This window comes from Citrus clementina, unplaced genomic scaffold (assembly GCF_000493195.1).
Source record: "Citrus clementina cultivar Clemenules unplaced genomic scaffold, Citrus_clementina_v1.0 scaffold_3, whole genome shotgun sequence".
Classification (NCBI taxonomy): domain Eukaryota; kingdom Viridiplantae; phylum Streptophyta; class Magnoliopsida; order Sapindales; family Rutaceae; genus Citrus; species Citrus x clementina.
In genome coordinates this window covers 16256007-16267482 of record NW_006262339.1, presented here as the reverse complement: position 1 = coordinate 16267482, position 11476 = coordinate 16256007, and the positions used below count along the sequence as shown (strand labels likewise).

The window sequence follows — 11476 nt, the reverse complement described above, 5'->3', positions numbered from 1 at the left end:
TGACAAAACATTTCTGCCGTCCACCAATCCGATAACTGCCGTTTGCGAGCGCTAACATCATAAGGGTAATATAGTCTTTTTAAAAAAATGACATGTCATCCCATTTATCTAGTAAAAAACGACATGTCATATGATATAGTTTGATAAAAATGACATGTTATCCCATTTATCGGATAATTATTAATAATTGCTAAAAACAATTACTTTACAACCGAATCTACTCCTCTAAAATTTAACCTAAATTATTGAAGATCTACTCCTCCAAGGTCAAACTTGAATTTTTTATGGTATAATATGTATAATTGTTAATAATTTTTTATGGTATAAGATGAATATTTTTTTATGGATAATTGTTAATAATATGTACCATTAATAATTCATATTTTTTTAATAAAAAATGTATTGTTAATAAAAAAATATAAAAAAATTGTGTATTGAAAATTTACATTAATTTTCAAGGTAAATTTATTTTTTTACCTCATTTTGAGTTTAAAGGGTAAAATAGTCATTTTGCTCAAATTCTGTTAAGTTCTTAACGGTAGTAAACGGAAAGGTGGATGCCATAACTCTTTTGTCAACTTAGGGTATACGAGTGATATAAGCAAAAAGTGTTGTAGCACGTTTGATACTGGTGTCATTTAAGGGTATATGACTGATAATTTCCCTATTTTTTAAAACTTTGGTTGAAGATATATCTTTAACTGAAAAATTTGTTTTCAAAATTTTTCTACGCATTTGAAACTTCAAAGCTTGAGTATGAAAGTATCACTATCATAAAAAAATCAACCTAGATTATACAGTATATAAAAGAGTTTTTTTTCTTGTTTTAAAAGGATAACTTTATGTCAGGCTACAATTTTCTCCTGAAAAAGATAAAGAAACATAATTTTCAAAGCCAAGAGTCTTTGAACAAGAAGAATTTAATAATATAGCTTCTTATGCTAGGGAATAGATACCAATTTATAGAGTCAATATTTTAGGCCTAGCAAACCTAAAAAAGAATACAAAACTTCAGCAGAATATAGAGAAAGGCCAATTAGCCATGATGGTATATGGTTAGATATAGACTATGTGAAAAATAGAGATAAAGTGATAACAACCTGTATTAAATCTATGAAAATTGCTCTTGGATTTCATAAGCTAGATAGAAATTATAGCATAGAATTCCTTAAAACTTCGCTTATAGAAATAGTAGCAAAATGGTTTATTACTTAAAGGATACTAGTAAACATAGAATATTATATGGAGAAAATAATGATCCAAACGAAAATCAAGAACAGATCTTAAATAAATTTGAAAATGAAATAAATAATTATAATTCTTAGGGGAAGATTGAGAAGCTAATTTTCAACAAGAAATAAAGAGAAAAATGATGGAAAATGTAATGAAGCTAACAAGGCTTGAAATATGTGATATGTGTTCTTTAAAAGCATACATATGTAGTTTCAAAAAATTATATTATAAATGTGAGTTTGATAGTAATGAAAACATTGTAGAATATTATAATGATTTACATTTTATAAAAGTAATAGACCCATGGGGCAAAAGGGTTATGTAGAGTATAAAAAAGAATGTAGAGATAATACAGACACTGATACTCTAAGAAATAGGATCAGGTTTGCTCGAAATAGAATAAATTAGAAGTGCACTGAAATAAAGCATAAAAAACTTATGAAAAAGCAAAATCAAGTATTATACTGTTCTAAGCTAGAAGAACCGCCAAGATTTGGACGTTTAGATAAAACCTATAACTATAGAAAGAAATTGAAAAAGAAGAAATTATTTAAAACCAATAAGAAACATTACAAGAAAAATAAATATAAGAAGAAATTCTTCAAAAGGGATAAATTTAAAAGAAAATCTAAAACCAACGCACCCAAAAAGTGTAAATGCTGATTATGCAATGCAGAAGAATATTATGCAAATGAATGTCCTAAAAAAATGTAAATATCAAAATGTTTAAGGATTTTAATAATATAGAATTAATCACTGATAGTGAAGATGTTAGTAATAATGATAGCATATACTATCTATCTGATGAAACATTAAGTAGCTCAAATTTAGAATGAGTATAGAAGAATTAAATAATAGAGATTTATATCATGATGAAGAATTAAAAGAATAAGGTTCTTTTAATAGAGAATTAATTTGGATAAAAAAAAAACAATGCCTTAAGATTGATAAAAAGGGATTGGAAACATCTATGACTTTAGTCAATAAGTTAGCATAAAGGATTGCTAACATGATTAAAAGAAAAAAATATAATGCATTTTAGTGCCATTGCAAGGAAGAATCTATTGAAATTAGGCATGATTAAAGGAAATACAAATATATCTTTATTATTAAAATCAAAATAAAATCCAGTGATAGACTGAAGATTGGATATGTTCATATTGGAGGAATCCAAATTTTAATAAAAGTTCATCTTTGAGAAGGAATAAATAGTCCTGTAAATTTAGTTGTACTAGAAAGTAGAATAAAAGATCGAAAACATACACTCTTTGGAATAATATAAGGAAACCTTAGTTATAAAAAATTAATACTTAAAATTAATTGCAAATATTCTATAGGTCTTAGAGATAGAAATACAAATACGACTTTAACCTTATGTCATGATCTTAATTACTTTGACATAATGTATAATGGATGTTATTCATATAGCACAACATATGCCATAAAATATGCATTGACAAATTTGGCTGACAGTGAAATGTTTGTCGATGAAAAATTTATTGAAATTGATAGTTAAACTATTTAATAAAGTTGGAAAGATACAACCTCTTGAGATTTTGAGGAAAATTGATTTACTAGAAGAATGGAAAATAGATCTAAGTATTGAACCTACTTTGATTAGGAGAAATACTACCAATCTATAGAATATACTCCAGATGGAAGAAACATTATAAGAAATAGGAGACCACACTTTATGCCTAAAAAAGAACTAGAATTAAATAGAACGCAAAGTTTTATTAAATGCAGCTATCTTATGATACCATCATCACAAATACTGACAACAATTGGAAAAATAATCAAAATCTAAAAATTAAGATTTAATATAATAATAGAAAGTCATGGCATGAGACTTTTGTTATCCTTAATACAGGAGATGAAAAATCTTATTTAGATGCCAAAATGATTAAATATTTGGAGAGAAAGATTCTAATTCCTCCATACATATGTGGGATATAATGGAGAAAGAAAGATGCTAAGTCAATATTGTGAGACACCACTAAGGATTAAATGAATAGAAATTATATTTCCTTTTCTCATGAAAACCTGATTATGGAGTAGAAATAAATCCTTAATTATTAGGGATAAACTTTCATGAAAATTTCTCTTCTTACTGTATAAGAGATAGAGAAATAAGCATAATAATTGAATGAATTAAACAAATCATATCAAGATAGTAATTTTTAGTTTCAGTGATTTTTGTGTCAACAATTTGTGTTGCTACGGTATCACCAAAATAATGACACTATGATGTCAGTAATGACACTATTTTCATGTCAGTAATTCATGTCACTGTAGTATCACCAAAATAATGACATGATGGTGTTAATATTTAGTGATACTATTGTTAGTAATTTATGTGACTACAATGTTGGCAGCAAAATTATTAATGTCATTTTAAACACTTAATGTCAGTATTTAGTAATGTTATGTTGCTTTTGGTTAATAATATATTTTTATTTTAATTATATTTTTCTTGTTTGTTTTCATTACAAGAAAACTAGCAATAAATGACTGCAAAATCTATCATGAAGGGGGGTGGATGACAGTGAAATTATCTGTCATCTATGTACATGTCACTCTTTTATGATAGAAAAAAAGTATGTCATTAACTTATGATACCGTTTAAATGTCATAGTCAGTCATGGAAAAAATGAATAAATTATTTAAATTTTTGGTGGGAAATGTGATTTTTTTTAATTTTCAAATTTTGGCGAGAAAATTGATTTTTGCTCGTGAATTATTGTCTGGACAATTTTGGCGGGTAAAATATTACATTTGTGATTGATATTTTATGTCATTAATTTTTTATGACTTATTTTATGATTAATTTTTTCTGTCATTCTAAATTTATGCTGAACGTAATTATGAATTATTTCAATAAAATTTATGCATTCCTATATATGAAATTCAGACATAAATTCATATGAACCAAAAATTAAATTATATATTATATTAAGTCGAAAAACAGATTATATTAATAATGCCATCCAAAAACAGTTTTATCCAACAATTATATCAAACAAGATCAATTCACCAGACAAAATCCAGCAACTAAGAACAAATGTATCAAGTTTTACAAGCTAAAAAGGCATCAAGTGGCTGTAGTGCTGAACTTAACCCATAATTTCAGTAAACTTCCAGTACATGAACTGCCATTTTCAACAAATACCCAGCCAAACTTTCAAGTCCAGCAGCTTCAATTCTGTCAACCTGCATGTGCAACATCAAATGAATATAGCTAGCATTATTGTTATAAAGAATTAATTAACTACTACATTAAAACCATTAGGTTTTAGATACAACAGAATCATTACAAATTTAAACTCAATTTGCATGTGCAGCACCAATGATAACAGCCAACATATCATTATAAAGATTTATCTATTAAACTAAAACTACAGGTTTCATATGCAACTTAATTCCTTGCTGAAATAAAACATGGAACCAAAAAGGTACCCACAAAAAATAATAACTATAAATATATTCTATTTTAGGCTTAAAGTGGTAGATACACAAAATTTTAGTTAAGATAATTAGCTTACCTTCACAAATCTCATCTTAGAGCCACAATTCCATCTTTCTTTACAATCCTCAGCTGAGAATAGTGTCATAACGTTGTATGAATAAACTCCCAAGTTCAGCAGTTTTTCCTAACCCACATGCGCAACACCTATTGAATATGCCCAACACCATCATTATAAAGAATTAACTACGACAGTAAAACTCCTAAGTTTTAGATACAACAAAATCATGACAAATTCAAACTCAATCTGTATGTGCAGCACCAATGAATATAGACAACGCTATCATTATAAAGAGTTATCTATTAACATAAAACTCCAAATTTCTGATGCAACTTAAATTAATTCCTTTTTGCAATAAAATATGGAACCAAAAGGGTACATACAAAAGGCAATTAACTATTTTGCAAGTATGAAAATAAAGAGGAAGCTTTAAATAGATAGTATACAAATTTACTACTAGACGCACACACATACCACATATTCATATGATATATCAAATTTCCTTGTTGTGGCTTTATATATGATTCCTATTTTGTGATTTCTTTGGCATATATCTAGATCCAAGTTCGTTAATTTTGGTAACAGCTTGTCCTGTACAAATTAAGTATATATCTAGAAACAAAAAACTTAAATATGGCTAAGGCTTAGGCACATGGGAATATAACTAATTAAATTTCATATTTATACTAACCATTTCTTTTTTTTTTTTTTTTGCGCTAATGATTTCAGAACAATGGCCAACCCACTCCAAACAAACTTCATCTATCTCAGTCTGAGAACAATGTCATAGCGTTATATGATAAACTACAATATTTTCGTATCTAAAATATATTAAAGAAAGCGAGAATATGAGGATTGTGAAATGAAAAGGAATACATACGATTTAATCAGCTGTTTTAAATTAGGATCAGGAGCATGTACCCCTTAGGATCCAAATAAAACACTTTTTTTTTCCACCACCATCAAACACAACTAAAACCAATGGAAGGTAAAATAGAAAAAGCCAAAGAAACAAAGCAACAATGAAAAGCTAAAATGAATAAATAATGATAAGAACACTTTATTACAGTTTGAAATTTCTAGATTGGGATTGCATGGCACAAATAATAGTTGTCCTTTACGGGCATCTTTTAAGAGCTTGCACACACTTTCTACTCTGCTGGGATGAGAAATATCCGGTATTTGTCTAGGATGGGGTAACACAAAACCTGGACAAAAAAGAAACAATAATGGATGAACAACAAACATATATTACCTTTGATATATAATTGGAAAAAGAGAAAACTAAATTACAACTGATGTATAATGAACAAAATTATAACTCTAGTTCTCAATGAAGCATAACAGAGAAAATTTCAGGCATCAGCAAGCCATGTAGCCTAGTTTTAACTTCAATTCTTCTTCATTGTGGCAAACTTAATAATATCAATGAAATTCGGCTAATTCAAATATGACAAAAAATTCAATCAGCCAAGTCAAAAGACAATAACTTCTTTATTTGCCTTTGGTAGCAAAAATAAAACACACCTTTAGAGAAGCACCACCACCCAAAAATCCATCATTATCTAGTTGTGCTGCCAATTCTTTGCAATTGCTCCATTTACAGAACCTATCTAGCAAAGGAAAAAAGAAAAGTGAATCTGTTAGTACCTATAAACGAGGAATACAGAAGCAGGCTTGGTTCACAGCATTATTATTCATTACTCCTCTAATTAATTAAACTGGATAAAATATAAGTGGCAGAGAATTCTGTGCTTGGATTCATTTTCAAAAGTTTGCATTGTATATTATGTCCTTAAGCAACTTCCATTTTTGTAAATATTTGGAATTTTTTAAGAACCAATCCAACTAAAATTATTGTTGTAGAAGGAAAAATATTAATCACATAATAGAGCAAACGAATGCTTCTCTCATAAGCATAACCATAAGAATAAATCTCCTTGACATCAAATAGAAAAGGCCAAAGTAAGTAGGGATGGCAAAATAACTCGGACCCGGCTCGGACCCGGACGAACCCGGATAATCCGGGCCGGGTTGAACCCGCACCGGAATATAAAAAAATCCGGATCCGGAATAAATTTTAATAACCCGGATATATCCGGGTCCGGGTCCGGGTTTAGGTTAACCCGGACATCCGGAACCTGGACCCGGATATTTAATTTTAATATTATTTTTTTAATTAATTTTATTGATTAATCTAAATGTGTTATTGTTTAGAAATGTATTAATTTTTTATTTTTAGAATTTTAGAAATTAATATTGATTCATTGATCCGGGTTCAAAACCCGGATTTTTCCGGGTTGAACCCGGACCCGGACCCGGGTGAAAAAATCCGGGTTAAAATCCGGGTCCGGGAAAAGAAAATAGTATTCGGGTCCGGATCTGGAAAGGCTAAACCCGGACCCGGACCCGGATTTTGCCATCCCTAAAAGTAAGTCCAGTAAACAGGTTGAAGTAATAATATTGTATGTTTAGTTGTAAGGTGCTCTTTACTACTTTGTATGAACAAGAAAAAGGTCTAAGAAGACCAACCATGAGCTTCAATGAGCCCATCTTGGCTTTATACATATTAATAACGATTATAGCATACTCAAAATTAATTTTAAACGGTGGTCACAATTAATAGCTAACAAAGTAGTGAAATGACACCTCCCAAGATGATTCTAGTTGATGCTGTAACTTCAGCATTAGCATTGTCTTTAAGCCATTTCTTCAGTTTAGTATGGACCTGTCACATATATTTAAAACATGGTCTACGAAAAATGATTACCAAAAAATTGACAAAATATCAACTTTAAAAACACAACAAAGAGAAATTATGTTAGCAAGTTTTGCCGGCAAAAGGAGATAAAGTAATAACTAAAATAGACTGAAAACATCTATTTACTTGTATTCAATATATAAACACAAAGTAAAAAAATATTTTTGTGCATGTCCCCATCTGAAAAGGTAATGACACAAGCAAAATTATATACGAGTTTGTGTGAGTATTTAGGTAGATGTATAAACGAGAGTATCCACAAGCTTGGGAGTCTGAAGATGAATTGAGGAACAAATATAATTCTTTGCTATATGTATGAATCTACAAGGTGAAAAAATGATGATAACTATCAGAAACAGCTCTACTGTATTATTACTTGTTTCAAAACTACTAGAGGTATAGACAAATTCTAAAATGCCCTGCGTAGGGTAAAATGCACATGGTGAAAACATATAGAAATGTGTTGACAAAAAAACTAAGCAAGCTCATAACCAATTCCGGTAAAAAAGAAGGCTTATAATCAATCCAACAATATTTATATTGATAGCAAACCAATACGGGTAGTCATATCATTCTTACAAGCATGAAGATCATTGTCATTAAAACATTAAATTAAATAAGACATAAACCTAAACTTACTTCCTGAACTTGAGCAGGGTTTGCAACCTTCCCAAGACCAATGGCCCAAACTGGCTCATAAGCCAACAAAACATTGTCCTAGTTGGATTTTTTTCTACAAGAGAACAAATAATTAATTGTTCATGCAGTGTAGAATATAATGTTACAAAATATACAGTCTTTCACTAACCATAGATAATCATCCTATAAGAAAAGCAAATTACAGAACCTTGTGTAACTAAGATCAGAAAAGAAACAATAATGGATGGATGTGAATATATATATATATATATATAAAGCCCTCTCAGCTCCAGTCCTCCTTTACTTTGCTGCTTTTCTTAGAAAGGACCCTAAAGCAAACAAACAAACTAACACACACCCCAAAAAAAAAAAAAACTAACTTTAAATGCATAGAGATTGATTGCAGAAGGTGAATAAACAAATTAACACACACAAAAGAAACAAACTACATAGCCTCTCAGTTCCAGTCTTCCTTTAATTATATATCCCCAGCATTTCATATTTGCTTGCACTATATGCTTGCCCACATAACGTCCCAACAACACTTCCCAAATCAATGAAGTCACACCACTTAACCAAAATTAACAATATAGCATCTTCTCCAAATTTAAACAATAGGCTATATGGCAAAGAAAATCAAACAATTTCTTAACTGTGATGACCAATTACTAATTAAAAATGGCAATATAATGAAAATCAAAGCTCACGAGGAAAATCCAATCAATTTCTAGGGTAGATCGAATCAAGCTCTTCTCACAAACAAACAAAATTTTTCCCCTGAAGCATGCATCCTAGAATCAAATACAGAAACTAAGCATTTACCTTGAAGATGCTTCGCTGAAAGGACCAAAATCTTCAATAGCGAGAGACTAGATACAGTAACGACAAATCTTGGTTTCTAAGATTTAATTCGCAGTTCAAACAATGGCTTCAATGTTGATTTGAATGCTGGGAGTTTGAACACAAGTGGGGAATAGTCTGCCGTCTAGCCTTTAGGTAGTGTACGTAGTGGCTGATTGATTGATAGTGACGACGAGTATTTAGGCTAGGGTTGAGTTTTGTCTGCAAGTGAGAATGACGATGTTGATAAGTATATAGTATTGAAGAACTTAGAAAATTTTTGTTTTAGTTTACACACTCTCTTAAACGCAGTGTTTCATTTTATTTATTTTTTAAATCATTTAATAATCCAAACGTTGCGTTTTAGATTATAAAAAAATATTACTTTTAAATTTGGTCAAACACGATCAATATTAAAATTCTATCACAATGTTTGTGATTGAGTTTATTTCTATCACATGCATATCATAAATTATTGATAGATAAATATTCTATCTCAATTACGTCATTAATAGTTTGATAGACCAAAATTCTATCACGTCTCTATCATGGTTACATGATAAAATAATTTTTGTCATAAAGTGGTTGTCATCTATTGCCAATTTTCTTGTAGTGTTTGCAATTAAAAAAAACTCAAAATATATTAAATATACCAAATCTCCAAACACAATTCACATAATAAACATCCCCAATACATCACTTAAATTAACATAATTCTACTACACTATTGTTTAGGAAAAAAAAGACATAAGTACCAAATTAAGTTTTCAACAAGTTCTAAACAACAAAGTAACATTAACCAATAAGAATAAGCACAAGAATGTCATTGAATATCCATACGTGACTTCATTTTTTTTCATACCTACAAGTACATAAAATCAATTAATATACCATAAAAAATAAGTCTTAGATATTTGGAAGCAAAAATAATCATAAATTATTCATATATTACCTCGCGATTTAATTAACTTGGCAACATATGTCGTCTATTGATCGTGAAGTTGTGAGAGCTCTTTCATGGAGTACTCATAAACTTCCTTGAACCTCAATTTCAAAACAACAAGTCATTCACCAAAAATCAATTTGTAAACTATTTAATTATCATTCATTTAAATATATTCGTGTGATAACAATGCAAAACACTTTATGCACTTGAAATGAACTTTAGCAATGTTACTCTTCTATACATATATCATATCTGGTAAAAACATAACAATCAAGAAGCACATATTAAGTCTAAGGTTCAAGGTTCTTTTGAAGTGCTTCATTTCACAATGCATAAAACAATATGATGCAGTATTCTAAAAATGTTTTTGATACTTACATTATTTTTAAGAATGTGCACATTTTTAATGATATTTGATTGTATTCCATCATGTAGTAACCACATTCAAAGCTGCTAGGTTGCCTCGACCGCTATAAAATAAAAATTACATAATTTTTTTTTGTTCTGAAACAAGCAATGATTATTTAGATTTGTCTCATTTTTACCTTGACGGAGACCCATTAAACATTGGTCTTTGTATTAGACTTTAAATATTGATGTATTCTAACACTGCTACAAGGAAGACCTAGAGAATGTTAGCAAATAATTAACGTGTAAAATAAAATTAAAAGAATATGATCAAAGATATAAATAACAAACTTAACTGATTCACAATTTGCATCACCTATTCATTAGGATTACATTCTAAGGGATCAAGATAATAGATTGTACGTCTCACCATATCAATTGCAAATAACACCCAATGGCCACTAAACAAAATAAAATTGTTTGAAGACATCGATTACAAGTAAATTTTTTTACACATTTAATTTACCAAGTAAAGAATATGGTTAGCAAATGAAAAGGATTACACCGAGGGTTATATGATAATACGATGACTATCCCAACTCTGCCAAGCCCAAAAATTTTGAAATGTATTGAGGCCTCTCTTTGAAGTTGAACTTTGTTGGATGTAACTTCTCAAAAAGCCCAAACCGAACTGGCTTGGCAGCTCCACTTTTCTCCATCTCATCATACAAGTATGTAAGAAAAAATAAACATATATAAGGTCAATTTGAATAAAGGAAAACAAAATAGTAGCTTCAAGTTTAATAAAACATAATCTATGCTTATCATACTTAATCCATAAGTCAATAATTAAATTTTACACTTCCTTGAATTTTCTTCACCAAGTGACAATTATTTTATCTACAAAAATATATAACCATAAATTAAAGGCAAAATAACAAAAATCCCAATAAAGTAATTGATTAAGTGTGAAGAATTAGTAACAAAAAAAGTTTGATTTTAATTAAATCTATTTTTTCCTTTTATGTAATTTTACTAAGAATAAAGCTATAAACATGGAAATGGGTTTAAACTGAGTTCTGGAAGGTGCCCATAGCACCACTCAATCTTGATAGCATTTAGCCCAAAAAAATGGTTGGTATTTTATTAATGGGTCTTAAGCTTGGCCTACTTATCTAGTTTATT

General features: G+C 29.4%; 1 long non-coding RNA gene across 5 annotated transcripts; it reads right to left on the bottom strand.

The window, feature by feature from the left end:
- Positions 1-4195: 4195 nt before the first annotated feature.
- On the bottom strand, positions 4196-9280 carry LOC18046048. 5 transcript variants are annotated; one of them, XR_002906728.1, is made up of 7 exons: positions 8980-9280; positions 8158-8251; positions 7407-7485; positions 6285-6370; positions 5825-5965; positions 4776-4903; positions 4196-4443 (listed from the first exon to the last, which is right to left on the bottom strand). It is a non-coding gene; the product is annotated as an uncharacterized LOC18046048 (long non-coding RNA). The 5 variants fall into 5 exon arrangements; XR_002906729.1 differs by having other exon boundaries at positions 6285-6366; XR_002906732.1 differs by lacking the exon at positions 7407-7485.
- Positions 9281-11476: the final 2196 nt, after the last annotated feature.